Here is a 20,513-nt window from a genome sequence, read left to right on the forward strand (position 1 = left end):
CTCTGTCTTCTCATTTTGCTTACTTACTGTGTTTGGGGTCTCCTTTTCGCAGGCTGAAGGTTCATAGTTCCCGTAGTTTTTGTTGTCTGCCCCAGTGGGTAATGTTGGTTCATTGGGTTGTGTAGGCTTCCTGGTGGAGGGGACTTGTGCCTGTGTTCTGGTGGATGAGGCTGGATCTTGTCTTTATGGTGGGCAGGACTGCATCTGGTGGTGTGTTTGGGGGTGTTTGTGACCTTATTATGATTTTAGGCAGCCTCTCTGCTAATGGGTGGAGTTGTGTTCCTGTCTTGCTAGTTGTTTGGCATAGGGTGTCCAGCACCGTAGCTTGCTGGTCATTGAGTGGAGCTGGGTCTTAGCGTTGAGATGGAGATCTCCAGGAGAGCTTTTGCTGTTTGATATTACCTGGAGCTGGGAGGTCTCTGGTGGACCAATGTCGTGAACTTGGCTCTCCCACTTCAGAGGCAGAGGCCTCATACCCAGCCAGAGCACCAAGACCCTGTCAGCCACACAGCTCAGAAGAAAAGGGAGAAAAAAAGAATGAAAGAAGAAAAAATTAAAATAAAAAATGATTATTAAAAATAAAAAATTAAAAGCTAATTAAAAAATTGACTGAAAAAGATAGAAAGAAAGAAGGAAGAGAGCAACCAAACCGAAAAACAAATCCACCAGCGATAACAAGCACTAAAATGTATACTAAAAAAAAACAACGGACCAACAGAACCCTAGGACAAATGGTAAAAGCAAAAGTATACAGAAAAAATCACACAAAGAAGCATACACATACACACTCAGAAAAAGAGAAAAAGGAAAAAAATATATATATATAAAGTCTCCCAACATCCACCTCCTCAATTTGGGATGATTCGTTGTCTATTCATGTATTCCACAGATGCAGGGTACATCAAGCTGATTGTGGAGCTTTAATCCGCTGCTCCTGAGGCTGCTGGGAGAAATTTCCCTTTCTCTTCTTTGTTCGCACAGCTCCTGGGGTTCAGCTTCGGATTTGGACCCACCTCTTCGTGTAGGTGGTCTGAGGGCGTCTGTTCTTCGTTCAGACAGGACAGGGTTAAAGGAGCCGCTGATTCGGGGGCTCTGGCTCACTCAGGCCGGGGGGGAGGGAGGGGTACAGATGCGGGGCGAGTCTGCGGTGGCAGAGGCCGGGGTGACATTGCACCAGCCTGAGGAGCGCCATGTGTTCTCCTGGGGAAGTTGTCCCTGGATCCCGGGACCCTGGCAGTGGCTGGCTGCACAGGCTCCCCGGAAGGGGGCTGTGGATAGTGACCTGTGCTCGCACACAGGCTTCTTCGTGGCGGCAGCAGCAGTCTTAGCGTCTCATGCCCGTCCCTGGTGTCCGCCCTGATAGCCACGGCTTGCCCCCGTCTCTGGAGCTCCTTTAAGCAGCACTCTTAATCCCTTCTCCTCAAGCACCAGGAAACAAAGAGGCAAGAAAAAGTATCTTGCCTCTTCGGCAGCTCCAAACCTTTTCCCGGACTCTGTCCTCGCTAGATGTGGCGCACTATCCACCTTCAGGCTGTGTTCACGCGCCAACCCCAGTCCTCTCCCTGGGATCCTACCTCCGGAGCCTCAGCTCCCAGCCCCCGCACCCCCCCCCCCCGAGATATCTCACAATCTCTCTTTCTTTCTCTCTGTGTGTGTGTTTGTATATGTATATGTATAGTCAGCCCTTGGTATTCATAGGGGATTGGTTCCAAGACCCTCTCAGATACTAAAACTCATAGGTGCTCAAGTCCCTTATATAAAATGGCATCGTATTTTCATATAACCTACAAACATCCTTCCCATATAAATCATCTCTAGATTACTTTTAATACCTAATACAATGTAAATGAGATGTAGATAGTTGTAAATACAACGTAAATGCTACGTAACTAATTGCTGGCTCTTGGCAAATTCAAATTTTGCTTTTTGAAACTTTCTGGAATTTTTTTTCTGAATATTTTAAACTGCAGTTGGCTGGATTTGCAGATGTGGAGCCTGTGGATGTGGAGGTCAGACTGTTATATATATGAACACACATACAGACTTTCTGCACATGCTTATGCTGACTCTTCACCAGTTTCTCAGAAACAAATTGACTCAAATAAAATATGGATTAAGATACTTAAATTGGCAGAGGGAAAAGGACTTGAAACTTGGTGGAACTAGCTGAGTGGGAGAAACAAAATCTATCAAAACTCTCTGGCCTCTGAGAAAAATCTTTGGACGAATTTTAAAGGAGAGAATAGTATTCAATCATTTCTTTTCCACTATTAAAAGTCAAGAAAGCCTTTTGTTACAAGGCCTTCTTCCTTATTCTCTAGAACTAAAAGTAGGAAAACAGTTATCTATCTTTGATTAAAAACCAAGACAATTTATTCGATAACTTTCTTCTTTTCTGCACTGCTTTAATTTTCTTGAAGAAATCAATCCACTTGGGAAATTCTAGTTTCAATCTATAAAAAATCTTTTGGAGACTTAGGCCAGCTAGATTTAAAGAAAGGCCAAATGCATGCATAATTATAATTTTTTGTTTTATTGATCAAAGTATCTAGAGATCAAAGCTTGAGTTGATATTTGTTAAGTTAATTTCAATAATAATAAAAATCTAAGGCTTCTCTGAAACATATGGTTATCTGTACAATTTTGTAACTTTTTTTTTTTCAGATAGAAAGAAAGGATATAATAATTTAACAATGCAATTCATCTCTTCTGAAGTTTAAGCCTGCTATCTACCATCAGGATAAACTCTACATAGAATATGTTATGTTAGACTACCAGCAGCATCTGGCAAAAAAGACTGTAGAAATCATCAGGCACAATTCATAGGAATAATCATGTTATTATTGTTATAATAATAATTATATTATTATTATCTAGGAGAACTGAGCCTCTGTATGGCGAGGTTTGAAAACCAAACATATTGTAAAAAACTGTAAATTTTGGTCAGAGGGAATCACCATGAAGCTGAGGGTGCTTATGCTTCAGCTTTTCTCTCTTAATCTGGACCCTTTCAAGGTGCTGTACTTGATTTTGTGCTAGTAATTTTGTGTTCTTTACACAGGCCCTCCTGGGATCCCCTAAACTGTCCAAACTTCAGGTTCCTAAAGACTGAGTCTACCTCAGATAAATACATTGTTTGCATTCAGGGCATTATTAAATAGTTTTAAACTATCTTAGCAATTTGGAAAAATTCAGGCCCGTAAAAAAATTTGTCACAATCTTATCTAGTAATTATCATATGTTTTGTGGCCTCTCCTTAATCATAGCAGGTAGAGTAATTGGCATCCACGTTATTAAACTGAAAAAGATACCATCAGTGTTAGTATTAATCAGGCTTGACAACATTTTGTGTATCCAATGTGAGATGTAAATTACTATCAGTCATTTTTACACAAAAATGGCACTGGTGCTGGATTCTGGTATTATTCTTACCTCTACATATTTATCTAAATCCTTTAATCTTTAACTTGAGAGGTAACAGGTGTATTTTAGTGGATTTTTTGTCACAAATAATTCTTCCCCTTAAAAATCTATCTTACTCGGCAAAACGCTGGTGATGCTTAGAAAAATAAATTGTTTTGCATCTTCCTAATGTAACATAGAGATTGAAACTTTAAAAGTACAATTTAAAAAAGCAAATAGGGGCTTCCCTGGTGGCGCAGTGGTTGAGAATCCGCCTGCCAATGCAGGGGACGTGGGTTCGTGCCCCGGTCCGGGAAGATCCCACATGTCGCAGAGTGGCTAGGCCCGTGAGCCATGGCCGCTGAGCCTGTGCGTCCGGAGCCTGTGCACCGCAACGGGAGAGGCCACGACAGTGAGAGGCCCGCATACCGCAAAAAAATAAAAAATAAAAAAGCAAATAAAGGAATTAAGACCACACCACTTATTACCCCAAATGGGTCTGGGTCTGCTAAATGACGAGTCAATAAACAGCTCCAAACCAACCCCCAAAAATAAATAAATAAAAGTACAATAAAAAACCAAAAGCTATATCAGGTAATTGGCCTGCCTCTAAATGCTACAAACTAAGTTTCAACTTTGGGAATAAAAGGTCTTCAGATGCTATCACCTAAAATGAATGGATCAGATGACTACTTATACAAACAATACAGGTTTGGCACACTACTGAAAAGTAATCACTATTACATTGGACTTACCAAGACTGCATCTAACATTTGAGTATCAGTTGTGGCTTAAATTCAAGTTATTATATTAGGAAGCTTGGTAGATAGACAGGTGAGTATAAAATTAAGGGCTTACAATTTCAGGCAAAGAAGTTTGAGATTCTTGGATTTGGGCATGGACACTTAATTACATACTTATGTATTATAATGAAAGAGTAGAGACTTGTGAATAAATACTGAATCACCTAACATTAAGGTCAGTGGGAACTTTTGCTCACAAAAGAACAGATGAAATAGGACTACTGAAATTGGCTTGAATTTCTTAGGCATTTTCTCTGAGCCTTTACGCGAGTCCAGTTAAGAGTAACTATAGATGATTTAATTACTTTTCGTAACACTTTTACCTGTACTTTTTCTGTAGCATTTATTAATAGTTTGTTAGGTATTTATTATGTATAAGTGCTTTCTCTCCCACTACATTTTAAGATCTTCCAGATAGGGCTTGAGTCTGAATGCTCTATTTTGTCCTTCATTGCACCTTTAATTGTTGGTGTTCAGTGGATTGCTGTTAAATAAATTGACCTTCTGTTCAGTTTAGTGGGAGTAAAATTCAAGAGACCTGCATTTGTGTGTAGAGAGTATGGAGCTGAATTCTTTCAGCAGGTAAGACAGTCATTGATGAGCGAGATAGGTACTTCAGGAATGAATGTTAAAATTTCTTGGTCGCTAAATGATATTTAAGACCAAAGCATAGGAAGCGTAAAGTCTTAAAAAAAAGAAAGTGCACGTATCTATCTGTTAAATGATACAAAGTAAACAGAGAAAAAGCATTCATTTACCTTTACTGGTTCATTCATTCATTCATTTAATGCAAATCTGTGAAGTATCTGCTATGTGCAGACGCTCTGATGGGCGTCAGGATCAGCCCATTGAATGACAGGTGCTCAGGGCTCATAAGGAGGCCACAACACGGTGGTCAGATTTACACCTAACACATTCAGTTAAAAAAAAAACAAACAAAAAACACTAAGTGATTCCATCTAGGTGTTTGCTTCCATTATTATAAAAATAAATTTAAACATAGTTTAAGAGATTTCTAACTGAATTGACTAACTTGTGCAGATTGTTTGTCTCTATGCTGATACAGACGAAATTGCTCCCCCAAGGTTGGGGGTGACCAAATTGCAATGAAGATGATACTGGGCCACTGGGCTTCTTGTCTGTAGTTCCCAGAAATAATCGTGAAAATAGAAGGACACTTAGAATGCCAATCTAATACTTTTAATACAGTTAGGCTTGGTATTATAGGCATAAGCCAATCAAAAAACAATCAATTAGTATGGCCTAAGGTAAATTAAAACTGATCAAGCTAATTTCATGGTTCTATGTACGCTTGTCATAAATGCCTCTTCTTACAACTGAGTGGTTTGCATCTTGAGAACTTTAGTCCATTCTCAGCCCGCTTTTGACATTCTGAAAGAAGAAATAAGAAGGAAATCGGGTTATATACTTTAATTTTTAATTAAAAATTTAATATTTAATTAACAACTCTTAACTTACCAATATATTTCCTATTAATAGTCTCAGTCTTAGAGTATCAGTAAGTTGGAATTTAGGGATCTTTGAAATCCTTGAAGAGCCTCTAGTTGTGTGGTTTCCATGCTACAGGCTGTGGATCTCAGGGGAATCTCAGGGTTGTGGTGTGAAGTCTGTAATTCCATATGGACACCAATCGTTTTCTTTAGCTGAAGTAAAATATCTCATATGTACTCTTTCTCACTAGTTTTCAAACCAATTTAAATGCTATTTTGAATAGTATCAAATGGAGTTATTTTAAAGTGTTCCTGAAACCATAATAGCGATTTGACGATACTTTCTTCTACTTTGATAGAACGTGAAATCTATTAGCAATCATGTGGAGAAGGTGGTGCGTAGAAGTTTTAGAATTTGAAAGGTCCCCACTGAAGAAACGAGTTGGAAACTTTAGTGCCTAGCACATAGTAGGCACTCAATAAATGTGTTTTGTATGTTGGAGTAAATACCTACACTATAGATCTAGCCAAACCTTTTCATTTTAGGGACGTAGGTAAATGCCTTTTTCAAGGTCCCAGTGAAAGGTAGTGGCAGGTCCTATATAGAAGAACCTGTATTATCCTACGTCTGTCGCATATAAATGTAATTGAGTACCATTCTGAAAGGATCTTTATGCTCAGTTAAGCCTATTGAAACTTAGACCGTGCTGAGACTTAGGGATAAGGTTTGGCCTTCCCTGGAGGTCATTCCCAGAGACAATAACCAGAAAATAAATATCTGGAAAAGTCATAGCAAGGTCTCTAGTATAGAGTTTATCAATGTGTGACTCAAAGAACTTGCATTAAAATCTCCTGGGATACCTGTTAAAATACAATTATCTGGGTACCACCCTAGTTCTACAGAATCAAATTTTGTGTAGATTCTCATGTTCACTCATCTCTCTAGTGACACTTATGGTCACTGCAGTTTGAGCACTGCTGTGCTGTTGCATGAAAGGGAAGGATTAAACTCACTCCCTCAGGTTCGACTTTAAGGCATCTGATGACTATACCTTCTCGCTGATCAGTGAAAGATGGGGTCTTTCTATATCTTCACCATTTTACTGGGAAGAGAGGGATTTAGACAAGGTGCCTCTTTTCTTGAGGCCATACAAGGATACACATGGCCTGAGACCGTATTGAGTCAGCTATGCCTTACAAGTCAGGTGATCTAAAGCCAACATTCTCCACATTGGGTTTTCTTTTGTTATTCCGTGACCTCCCATGAGTCTTATTTAAGTGTGTCGGACTGCCTCGGCAGTGCAAAAGGAGCACGGTATGAGCCCTGTGAAGGGGCTCTTCATCCTGCCCGAGGATAACCACAGTGGAAATTAATGAGTCCCTAAGGGAAAAGGAGATCTTGGGGACAGCAGACCCATGTAGTTCAGATATCCCTCCAATAATTTTCCTTCCCTGTACTAACCATGAAGGATCTGTATATATTATTATTTTTTTTAAGAATAGCATTTCTTTTAAGAGGCAAGCCTAGGACAAAATATTCCCTGGTGTTGAGTCCTTGGGACTCATAGGGTGTTAGCTGCCCCTGGGAAACCACTATCTTTTATTAAATGATGTGAGAAAAGTTGCTTTTCGTGTGTTCATATGTGTAAACATCTTACCATAAGAAATGGGAGGTAGTGTTTTTGGTGAGTTATTGTTTTTTTTCAGGGATCAATGAGAAATTGAGTTCACGTGAAACATAATAGGAAGCAGGAGTCTCAAAATGGAATCAAATACACCTAGTGGTTTGCATTAAATTGACTGAAATTGCTTTGAAAGAAACAACTCCTAATTGCCATTCTTCATCAAATTATTCATTTTTATAAACAAAAGCTTTTAGACTATGCGCTAATGAGATCCAAATCAATCTAACTGGGAGCATAGGAAGCTATTAAAGTTCAGTAGGGAAAAAATGCAAGGAAATTACTGATAGTATAAAAGTTTTCTCTGACTTAAGGAGAAGTGCTTTCAAATAATCATAAGGCCTCCCAAGATAATAATCACCATCTTGCACAAATATAGCTGCTATGAAATTAGCTTTCAAACCATTTAGATTCATCATTGTCCTTTTATTCACATCCTCAAAGCACTGGTCTGACAAAACACCAGAAATCATATTCTTTCCTTCTTTAATGTTTATATTGTGTAAGCTAAGATTATGATAAAAATTGTAGTGGATACATCAGTACCTTTGTACCATTTGCTATTATTATTTTATGCAGTCAGTAAAGATCAGAATGTGAACAATATCACTGAATTCCTTTTGCATGGCGTGGAGTGAGTCCAGGATAACACAAATGAAAACATCCAGTTTTAGTCTCACAGTCGCCTTACTGCTGCTTCTCCATTAACCCTTCTCCCTAATCATAAATCATAAACATGCTTTAAAACTTAGCTTAAATGTAGCTTCTTACTCAAATATTTTTCTGCTTTTATCACGTCACATCTGTCTTCTATAAACATTTTATACTTGTCTCATTATACTTATTGGAATTCATGTAATATTGTATGCATTTGTATACATACCTTATCTGAACTTATTTTCCGGGTCCCTCCTGGTAAATACCATGCCCTAACCGCCTCTGTACCCCATGTGCTACTTAGCACGTACTGCTCAACAAATGGTGAACAAAGGAATAGTGACCTTGAGAATGAATCAAGCTTGAGTTCCACTCTGCTTACAAGCTTGTGTGTCAAGTTGCATAAGACATGTCTGCTGATCTGGTGGGATAGACCTGGAAGAGGCCCATTTACATGAAGCTCAAGGAGCCTCTTGGAAGAGAACTCATCGTTAAGGGAGGAAAGAATCTGGCATGAGGAGCTTGCTAAGCAAAAGACCTTAGTGACTGGAGGAGGGTGCTGATTGTGAGGAGAGTATGAGTTTCGACACCAGTCCTGTGTTGCCTCTCACAGGGCTCAGGTGTGACTCTCATTTGAATAAATGTAAAAGAGCTCTTTCACCTGGAAACTCTCCAAGCCCTGGGGCATCAGCATTACTGCTCAGATACCCTGTAAAGTGTTGAAGATCACCGTAGGGAGACGCCTTGTTCTTCCTCACTGCATAATAGAGCAGAGATATGCAAAGTGTGGTCTGGGGACTGGAGCCAGTCTATAAATTGGTCCATGATGACATAAGGAGCTTGAACCAGAACCTAAATCAACCATGTCAGTGAGCACACTGTTTACTTCAGCTGACATTTTTCTTTTTATGATAGCAAGACATTCTTGATAAAGGAAGAAGAGTGTTCATTTACGTTCTGGCAGGACCTCCTTACTCTTGGTAACAGAGAGATTGTGGACTGGCTATTTTGAGAAATGCGGTAATAGAAAACCATGTTGCTTTGGCATCTCCTGGGTCCCAGAGCACCACTGATGGTGGCAGAAGATACTAGTACTAGTAGCCGTACTAACGAGGGGATTCACATTGGAGGAAAGGGCATGGCGGTTCCCAGAAAGAACTATGGGACCCAGTGGAGCAGCAGAGGCATCAAGTGAGTTTGGACTGGTTTGTGAGCACGTGTGGAATATCTCCTGGGGACTCTCTAATGCATGTGAGGAGTAATTTGTAGCAATATAAAGTTATATGGAGGAGACTGGAGCAAGAATCAGTGGAATGTGTGTTAGCAGTTTGGCTTCTTGCAGTCATTTGTGACAGAGCTTCTAAGATTGACCTCTTATCCAAATTTGGGCACCTCATTTTATCCTGGCAGTGTAGCTCCAAGAAATGACCAGAGGATGCACTTGCAGAAATTGAGAAAATCTTTTAGAATAGTGTGATGGCAAAAACTATGGGTGAAGAGAGGAGCAGTAAGTAAGAGTAGCTAATAGAACAAATGAATGTAAGGGAAGCAAATTGAGAAAGAAAAAATATTAGAAGAATTAGAAACCAATGAGATGGATATTATATCTATCTATATTCTGAAGTCTATACATTTTTTTGAAGGAGGCAAGCCCACATTTTCTGTATGTATATATGTTTGCTATTTTCATATGCATGCAATTATTTAAAAAATAATTAATTAAAAATAAAAAATAATAATCCATGAATGTTATAAATGAAATAAGATTTTTATAAACTCACACAGTACATCAAAATCAGTTGCCATTACTGGAAAATTATCTTTTTAAATTGATGAAGAATACACACATACACACACACACACACACACACACACACACCTGTTTCTAGATTCAAGATGACTTTCATAAGTGTAACTGAATTCCTCAAATCTCCAGCTATTCAAATACCAAAAGATAGGAAAATTCTTGGGATGAAATTCTTTATCATCAGTGTCACCCCCATCAACAAAGGGCGTTCATAGAGTGACTATAAAAATAATTGTTTATACGCATTGTCTGTCCTCTAGAAGTGCCTACAACATAACATGAAGGTGGAAATGTGAGTGAAATCTTGTGCATTTACATGAGAAACTGAATTAAATCTATAATTATTAGCCATTAGTTTTTGGTGTGTATTTTTGCATCTCAAGAGTATTTGGCAGATAGTATTTACTAATACTTAATAAATGTAATTAAATGACGAAAAAATTAAAATTTGGACAGTTGAGTTTGAATAGACAAAAGGAATTAAGAATTCTGAGGCAAGTCAGCCGCAGAAAGTCCCCATTTTTCCTCCTGGATCACCCCGTTTGACTCTAACTGTACCTTTGTTTGCTGAGACCTAATATACCTGCAGATAATCATGGTTGTTTCCCTAGCCTATTCAGTTAGAGCTTAGCATTTTTATTGTATCTGAATAAGAATACTTATTCCTGTTTTTTTGTTTGTTTTTTTTTTTCGTTTTTTTTGCGGTACGCGGGCCTCTCACTGTTGTGGCCTCTCCCGTTGCGGAGCACAGGCTCCGGACACGCAGGCTCAGCTGCCATGGCTCACGGGCCCAGCCGCTCCGCGGCATATGGGATCTTTCCAGAACCGGGGCACGAACCCGTGTGCCCTGCATCGGCAGGCGGACTCTCAACCACTGCGCCACCAGGGAAGCCCCTTGTTTTGTTTTTATAGTGACCCTAGAGATAGTCAAATACTGGAAACCCAAGAATTGAACCTTGGTGGGACCTCAGAGACCCATTTAGTTTAATCATTTCATTTTACAGAGGAAGAAACTGAGGGCCAAAGTGGCAAACTGACTCACTCCAAATCATGCTATTGATTTTTTTCCCCCACTTAGACTCCTCATTTCTCTAAAGAGTTGCTGGTAAAAGATAATCTAGTGTCCCAGGCACTTTGCTGAAAAACCATGTACAAAGTGATTGTCTATGCAACATTCAAAATGGTCAGCTCCAATAAAATTGCCACGTTCATTTATTTAGTTCCAAATCCACTCGTCATTTAGTGTATTCCAAAAGAACTGTCAACAGACTCAGTATAGTTTTATAGTTTGGCAATTTGTCAATTGACTCCTTCCAGCCTCTTTTTACAACCTGAATCTGCAAATGTTTTCTGACTGACTCACCATTGGGCCCTAGGAGTCTTTTTGCAAACTCTTTACCATCTGGGAAACAGCTACCGCCTCACAAACATCCTTCACTGTTTGATTTCCATGCCGATATTGGTTCCAGGGCCAAGGCACATTCAGACCCAAGACTGAATCCATCCTCCTTTTCTGTCAGGATGTCTGTAACTCATCTTACTTTTATATCTCCTCTCAATAGAGCCTAAAGTACCTGACTTCAGGGTGGGTTTATGAGTGAAGCACTGAGAGCAATTAACATTTGAATGAGAGCTACCTGTGGATTCCCCTATTTTAACAGCTGTTAAATGGAATTACTTGTCTGCTTCAAACTCCAGGCTGGTGGGTTGTGTGTAACCATGTGGGAATTACAATGCAATTACTCATGCAAGTGGGGATTAAATGAACTGGATAGCATAAAGCAAACTGCAATTTTGCAATCCAGGCAGTAATCCCAATGACTTCTGAGGAAACGCCCATGGTAATGGATCAGTATACAACATGTCAGGAGTATTCCAGGATATTTCAGTATTTATTTGTCCTAGCTCTACTTGCCAAACCAAGAATTGACTGAGCTCATCTGGATAATCTAAACCAAAAAGAGCAGAAGCAATTTTTTTCTTTTGAGCTAATACTAATTCCTGTATTTCACATTTGTCGTTCAATTAAATGTTCTCTCAGATGGGTTACCTCATGTCGATGACTTTAGCCAAACCAGCCGTTTGGCCAGACATGCAAGATTTTGTGCAAGATTTCGTGTTATTCTTTATGGCTCTTGTGCAGAACAGACACTTATACTGGGTTGTAAATGGCCAGAGTGAAGAACAAATTAATACGTTAGAGAGACTGTGCCGACTGAACCAAAAATAAAAACTTTGGCAGTTACTCACGGGATGTAAGCAACTTAGAAACCTGATTACCTACATCTCAAAGTGAAAATTTTTACTTATAAAATCCTGCCTATATTAATCCAAACCACACAGACATTGTCAAAACATACATTTGACCAGCGATATGTATGTGCCCACAAAACATTTGAATTGTCTAGAGGTAACGATGCTCAAATAAGTCAAATACTGAAACTGAAATAATAATATTTAGGATCTTATTTTGCCCCTTTACTAAAAAGTGCTTCAATGTATTCTATCTTTTAATCCTGTAACAACCCACAGAACGCTGCTAGTAGTAAACCCTTGTTTACTTGCAAGGCTGAAGCAGAGAAGGTGTGTGACTTGTGGAAGGCCACAGAGCTAGCAGGTTGGTAGAGCCCGTATTTACACTGGTAATCTAACTGTCCAAACTTAGTTCTCAATTTTTCCACCCTACATTGCAGTTACATTTTCTCTCTGTGTTTTTTCTTTTCTTGCAGACAAAACATTTGTGAAGCTGACAACTGGAAGGGAAATGTAGATGTACATATATACACCTCAGTAATTGCTTAGTGGTTGCATTCTGTGGCTTCATGTCAGTGGCCTATTGTAATTGTGGCAAGAGTCATGAAAAGCCTGTCTTCATCTGAGCTCTCTCTTATCCCACTGGGCTCACCCTTCTCCTTTTGGGTCTTTTGTTCTGCCTTGGTTTATATCTCTGCTGATTCCTTTAATTGCTGTGTTTGGGCTATGGAGGTTGTTATTTTCAAGAGTTCAATAACAGAATTAACACCCTTGGGGAACAATTTTTTCTTTTTTTCCCTAAAAATATCAAACAGGCCTACCCCCAAATGCACCACTCATATGTGAATGGCACAAGTTCTGTTTAGCAAGATATATATTATGCAAATCATCCAGTGTTACATTTGCCATTAATAGTTTTATTTACTTTTTTGTTTTCGAGTTAAAAAAAAAATCAAGTAGCTATTCATCATTATCTAGGCATTGAAAAATACTAATGCCTTCTTATTACAGTTACCAACATATAAATTACAGATGAAAGAAGTGTAGTTTTTATATTTTATTAGTACTGAAACTTATTTTTGTTTTATTCTGGCATAAAAAAGCCATAAATAAAGCATAACTAGCAACTTCTTTGATTTAATTAAAGCTACAGTTTTGTACACAAAACTAATCCATAGCAGAGCCACATAGCTAGATTGTAACAAACATCCAATTGTGGAGTTAATGCAGTGATATTAATGGATTGTTTTACCCACACTATTATTACTTAGAAAATTTCACTCCTGTCACATCTAACCTTCAGTTTAACTAACACTAAATGAATAATGAAAATGAAAGACATTTCTTTATTTAAAATGCAAAATACCTATTAATAAATAAAAACATAAGGTTAGATGTAAAACAATAAAACATTAAATTTAAGTTATTAGCAATATGCTGCTGTATATTAATTTCCACAGCAACTTACTAGAAGCTGAATAATTTACCCTAGGAATAACATCACAGGCTTCCTTTGGGCAAAGCCTGAAAACTTTTTCCTACTGGATGTCTGCCAGTGGCGTTAGCTGTCAGAAGGAGGCAAAAGAAATTGATGAGACCGAATTCTGCACTTCATTATATTTGACAAGAGAAGAAAAAAAAAACCTACCTCTCTTTAACCCTTTGATCAGATCATCAAGTTTTTGTAATAATTCTTAGGACATGTAGACTGACTCAAATTAATTTTTAAATAAGAACATAAGGTAGCTGTAGAGCAATTTAGAGATTCTAAAGTGCTTACCAGTGAATTAATTTATCCATTCTCAAAATAACCATTTGAGAAAGGAAGGGCATGTGTTACCTGCTTCTTTTTACAGAATGGGAAATAGAGGCTTAGCGATGTTCACTGATGTTCCCAGAGTGGCATGGTTGGGAAGTGACTGAGGTTGAGTTTGATTGGTTAATCAGCATTTAGAGAGTTTAGTTATTGTCTTGAGATGAAAATTCTAGGCAAATACCTTTGTAAAGTGAAAAGAGTTATGTTTGGAAAAGGAAGGGAAAGAAGTGGTCCGGGCCTATGTGGAGAGAGCCACAGTTACTTAAAAATTTAAAAATCCTTGTTGATGGGAAGCTTCGTGGTGGAGCAGTGTCAGTATTGGTTCTGCTGCTCCTAAAGCTCTGTTTTAAGGGGAGGGGGTGGAAGAATCCGAACGCTCATCACCACTCCCAGAGGAAGAGATGGGGGGACCTGCTCTGGGAGTGGGCTAATTCTTCTAGGGGTGCTGACTACCCAGGTTCCTACCCTTGATCTCATGTACGGGACAAAATCAGTTGTTTGATGCCTGTTTTGTATAAAAACATAGGTAGGGAATGACTGTTCTCCTCTCATTAAATTACACTACTGAGGTAGATTGAGTCGCTGCACTTAATTTTCCATGGCTTTTCTATATTATAATGCATCCATGTTCTTTTCCACGTGACTTTGCGGTTCTACCTTACTAAAGAGGGTAGAATATGTTTCCCTGCCTGATCAACGTTGAGCTTGGCCATGTGACTTGTGAAGGCCAGTGGGAGGTTGGTGAAGTGAAAGTGGTCAGTTTGGGGCCAAGGCTTTGAGAAGCATGATGTGTTTCTTCTCATTCTCCTGTGGTCTTGTCCAGTTGCCATGAGCAAAACTAATGGTTAGATACTGGTCCAAGGAGAATGAGAGACACAGGGAGTTGACTTGCACCTAATCTGCTGTCTGGAGCTCAGCCTACACAGTCAGAGCCAATTTATGAAGCCCCAGAAAAATAAATGTTCAGTGTAGGCCACTGAGTTTGCAGTGGTTAGTTTTGTAGTATTAGTGCAGTAATAGTTAGCCATGGTAAACACCAACCATCTAGTATTCCAAGCCAGAAACCTGGGCATCATAACAGTTGAGTTTTGTTTTTAAGGAAAACTAGGTTATGGTTTTGAAAAAATACATGATTATTATAAAGAATTTATACAATAAAGAGAAGAACATAAATGAAAGTAAAAAATATTTAAAAAAAAAAAAGGAAGAAAAATGTATAAGATGCCAACCTCCGGCTCCCCAAGAAATAACCATTTTCAACATTAGGTGAATATCATGTCAGACATTCATTTTTTTTCCCATAAACATTTTATTTTAGAATAGTTTTAGATCCACAGAAAAAAAAATTGCAAAGACAGTACAGAGAGTTCCTGTATACTCCTCACCGAGTTTCCTCTGTTGCTAATATCTTATGTTACCATGGTACATTGGTCAAAACTAAGGAGCCAACATTAGTATATTACTAAAAACTACACTCTACAATTTATCCAGAATTTACTACTTTCTTCCTAATGTCCTTTGTCAGCAGAAGAGTCCCATCCTGGATATCACATTACATTTAGTTATCATGTGTCCTTAGCCTCCTCTGCTCTGTGACAGTTTCTCAGACTTTCCTTTGTTTTTTTGACCTTAGCAGTTCTGAGGTTTATTGATCAGATATTTTGTAAATATTCTTCAATTGGGATTGCCTGACCTTTTTCTCAGAATGAATGGATTTTGTCTATGCTATATCATTACTACACTGTGGTGATTTCTGGAGCTTTGTAGCAATTTTGAAACCAGGAAGCTCTTGTTTCATGAATCAAATTTCTCTTATGATATTAATGGCAGGTTTTGAACATTTTCTTCTTTGTAAAATCTGGCTCCTCTAGGTTTTGTTTGTTTTCCTGCTATTTTTCTTTCACAAAAGAAGCTTTCTTCAGCTGTCTGTTAATCCTTGGTTGTTTGCTCAGCTTTGAAGGTGAAGATAAAAAATCTGTTCAGTTCAGGCAGCGCGGCAGAGTGGGAAGAGTGTGTGTCTGGGCGGAAGAAAGAGGAGGATCTCTGGAGAGGTCTTGAAACCCCCAGAAGTGGAGGCCCCAGCCGTGGAGCCCTGCAGTGTATGTGTGGTAACAGCATGTCTGTGCCCCTGTTTGGATGCTGCCACTGTGTCTGGAGCTGAGCAAGAAACAGCTGCCGTTATTTTTTTACATGGCCTTGGAGACACAGGGCACAGCTGCGCTGACGCCCTCTCCACCCTCCGGCTCCCTTACGTCAAGTACACCTGTCCCCATGCGCCTCGGACCCCTGCGACACTCAACATGAAGATGGAGATGCCCTCCTGGTTTGACCTGATGGGGCTGAGTCCAGATGCCCCAGAGGACGAGGCTGGCATTAAGAAGGCAGCAGAGAGCGTCAAGGCCTTGATTGAGCATGAGATGAAGAATGGGATCCCTGCCAATCGGATCGTCCTGGGAGGCTTTTCACAGGGTGGAGCCCTGTCCCTCTTCACAGCCCTCACCTGCCCCCGCCCTCTGGCTGGCACTGTGGCCTTGTGCTGTTGGCTGCCTCTGCCCCTACCGGGCCTTCCCCCAGGCAGCCAACGGCAGTGCCAAGGACCTGACCACCCTTCAGTGTCATGGGGACCTGGAACCCAGGGTTCCCGTACGGTTTGGGACCCTGACAGCCGAGAAGCTCGGGTCCGTTGTCACACCCGCCAGGGTCCAGTTCAAGACTTACCCCGGTGTCATGCATAGCTCCTGTCCTCAAGAGATGGCAGCTGCGAAGGAGTTTCTTGAGAAGCTGCTGCCTCCTGGCTACCTGCAGTTGCTGGCCCCCAGCTCGGTCCACCAGCTCGTGGGGGACTCGCCACGCGCCGCAGCACCTTGGACCTGAGCCGGTCAAGCTCCTTTCTCACCCTCCTAGACCCATCCTTTTCCCACAGGCCTCTGGGGCAGGCAGGCCAAGGCCGGGCTAGGCCTTCCTTCCTGTCTTCAGCCGCCTGGCAGTTTGCCGCAGGGGGTGGGCTGCTTTCTTATCCATTTCCCTGGAGGGGGGGCCCCCCTGGCAGCAGTATTGGAGGGGCTGTAGGCAGCGGGAGAAAGGGGCCCAGCCGCTGACCCACTCCCTCAGGACCGCACTCCCTAGCCCCGCTTTGGGCCCCCTCCTGTGACCTCAGGCTTTGGCCCCTGGGGCCCTCCCACCTCCCACCCTCTCCCGCCAACTGATTCTGCCCAGATGATCGTGTCTGTCCTGCCTCCGGTCCAGCTGCTTCTCAATCATGACCGTGGCCGTGGCCGTGGCCCGGGCCCGCTTCCTGCTGTGGGCTCCCTGCGCCTGCGCAGGAGTGTGGGTGGCGGGGCGGAGTCCTTCGAGGGGGCCTCCCCTCAGCCGTTCTGACTTGGGGGCTGGGCCCTGCCTCCGCTTTCCGCCCTGGCCCCGCGGGCCTGGATCCTGCAGGGATACCCTGAGGCTCGAGGTCTCCCCCCGGCTGCCTCACCCCACGTTGTCCCCACTCTAGAGCCAGCGGCAGATGGGGAGGAGTTGTGTCTCCTGTCTCCCTGTAGTTTTGGGTGTTACTCTTGTTGTGTCTGGATTCTGATAAAATTAAAGAAATTGCTTCAAAAAAAAATCTGTTCAGAAACGCTAAATATGTAGCTGAGATTTGTAGGCTCTCAGCTTCATTGTAGGGTGATGCTTCATCTGGGTGGGTGTTGGAGGTGGGTTAGGGAGTACTTTATAAAATCATGGACATTATTCAAAAATGTCTCCTTTTCATATTGATGAATCTGCTTCTGATCTAAGTGAAGAAGCAGAGAAGGTGTGGGGGAAGATGATACCATGCTGTCAGGACAAGTTTGAGATCTCAGATTATAGAAAAAAATGTATTCCTATTTGAACAATCACTAGGATTATTCAGACAGTAGGGGTAATTTAAATTTTTTTCTTTCTTTTGCCTCAAGTGTTCAAATAATTTACTTATTTTGGTTCCCGGTCTTCCTGGAACATGTGTTCTTTTACTCTCTGACATCACACTAACCTATGTTTAAATTCTGGCTCTGCCACTTCCTTTATGACCTGGGACAAGGTATTTATCTCTCTCTCTCTGCCTCAGTTTTGACATCTGAAAATGGGGATAATAATAGAATTTACGTTGTACTGAGTTAGTATATTTAAAGTACCAAGAACAATGCCTGAGGGAGCTGGTTCTACATAATTTTTTTTTTTTTTTTTTGGTCTCTTCTTCTCTTCCCTTCTTCCTTCCTTCCTTTCTGGGAAACTTTCTTGGGTTACATTTTAAACTGTCTTTTCTGTATCATTTGTGGAGTTTTCTATTTAGAGCTACCAGCAGTACCCATGTTGGAGAACCTTTGTTCTTCAGGTTTATTAATTTAGTTTTGATTCCTTTAAACCTACCTTTCACATCTGTGTTTGCAATGTTTACACCACGCCGTGTCTCAGTTAATTGACTTTTCCTTGCTGTTTCAAATTTATTTATTTGTTTTCCTGTAAAGAAGTAGTTTTATTTCTGAAGGACTACAATCTCCCTGTGCATGTTATTCTGTTGTTTTAACATCTTTACATTGAGTGGAGCTCTGATATAACACTCTTATCAAGTTGCTCTATGGCTCAATCGTCCCTTCAGGGAATCTGTTTTGTTCTGAGGGTTATATTTTCTAGGCTGAAAACATTTTTTTGAATTCTGTATTTTTGCTCATCTGCTTTCATCTGTTTGCAAGTGTGGCGTGCCATGTTTTGCATCCTGTGTGGCTCTTTCCAGTTCTTTCCTTTTCTGTGTTCCAGTGTAGAGAGCTTCCTGACTAACCATCTCGCTGTGTATAAAATGTGTGCCCAACGCCACATAACCAAAAAGCTGTAGTTAGAGTGCTGGGTATTCCATTTTGTATTCCATGCATGTCTGAGGGCGTGATGGTGGGCGTAGGGCCTTGGGGGACTGCAGAGCTGTACTTAGTTAAAACATCCAGTATCTGTGATTATGCCTGAGATTTGTTAAATGCCCTCTTTAAGGCTCTGTGGTACTTTGTTGAGGGGTATGTTCTGTGGAGGGACCTTAGCGTTCATATCATTCTTCCATTCAGGAAACTTCACTTCTGTACAACAGTCAGGAGTTGTTTTATGTTTCAGATTACTCAACTGGTTGGCCTCCTTCCAGAGTTGGGACTAAATAGTGAGAATAACCATTATTTATTTTATCTTTCTGATTGATATGTATCAGCATTTGGGGGCAGGATAGGAGCCTTTGTGTATTTGCTTTTTGTTCTACTCCAGGAATTTTGGTTTTTCTCTTTGGCTGCTGCCCTTTGAGTTGTAGGGCATTGGGCTGTTTTCCTTCCCATGTTTGTCTGCTAATTTATTTTATGTATTTGCATTTGTATATTTCCATATATATTTATATATACATGTACACAATACATAATGTTACTATATATACATATAATGAGAGAGAGGTGAAGAATATGAATGAGTTTTTGATAATCTGCTTCCATTCGTTAGGTATTTGGAAATGGAGATTCTGTGAGGTAATTTGACCCAACCATTTAAATCAGAAGCCCTTATGAGCATTATTTTTGATTCACCTTTTTCTCTCAACACTCGTATCAAAGCAACTAACATTTTTAAAAAACTTAATTTTACCTCTTAAATATGTCCTAAACCCATCCACTTTTCTCCAACTTCACTGTCATTATCTTAGTTTCGCTCTCGTCTCTCTCCCAAATTAGCAAAACAGGCTTTTAACACTGCACTGCTTCAGTATGGCTTCTGCCCAGCCCATTCCCCACAAATACCTCTTTCCAATCCATTCCCCACAATAGATGATTTCTATAAAACAAAAATCTGCATATGCATTTCTCCTGTTTAAAGTTCTCAGTGGCTCTTGTTTTGCTCTCAGGAGACACACCAGATTTCTTGATATGGTTTATAATGTCTTGCATACCCTTTCTCCTGTTCATGTCACCAGTTTTATCAATTACAAATTCCCAGCACCACCACCACCACTACCAATATCCCATGGCTCTTGCTCATGCCATTACCTTCCCCTGCCTGGACTCCTCATGCCAACATCCTTGTTCCTTTGATTAGCTAACTCCTTCTCAGCCTTCAGGACTCACTTCTCCCAGGAAGCCTTTATGATCAACCAAATATGGACCAGAAACCTTCCGTGTGCTCCCACAGCATCCCGTGTGCTTTCCTATAAAAGCAGAAATTACATAGTATGTATCTCTTAACACTGTCTGATTTGGCCATATGCATGGCTTTCGTATTATTAGTGTGTTAGTGAGATGCCTCAGGGAAACATTTTTAAGGTTTAAATTTTATTCTCTTTGTTTATTTGCATTTTAAAAATCAGATTCCCTGAACATATATTGCTTTTTAAGGAGGAAGAAAAATATTGAAATTGTTTTAAAGGTGTTCCACAGAGTTTAATGACACATAATCTAGTCTAAGAATGTCAAATCACGATGATGAAAGAGGGCTTTTCCATCAAGACAAGACAGCTACAAATAGTGTCCATCAAAAGATGGCTAAACAGAATTATAGGTGGGTTGTATTGAAGTGAGAAACTGAATAATTAGGGTCATGTTTAGGGATATGTTTATGTTAGTAGACAGAAATAGAAAAATTGAGTTTATAGCCTAGGAA

General features: G+C 40.3%; 1 pseudogene; it reads left to right on the forward strand.

Annotated features, from left to right (window-relative positions):
- The first annotated feature begins 15,972 nt into the window (after window positions 1-15,972).
- Window positions 15,973-16,745, forward strand: LOC114890316 (annotated as a pseudogene).
- Window positions 16,746-20,513: the final 3,768 nt, after the last annotated feature.

Source organism: Monodon monoceros, unplaced genomic scaffold, assembly GCF_005190385.1.
Source record: "Monodon monoceros isolate NGI ecotype Baffin Bay Population unplaced genomic scaffold, NGI_Narwhal_1 Super_Scaffold_11, whole genome shotgun sequence".
Classification (NCBI taxonomy): domain Eukaryota; kingdom Metazoa; phylum Chordata; class Mammalia; order Artiodactyla; family Monodontidae; genus Monodon; species Monodon monoceros.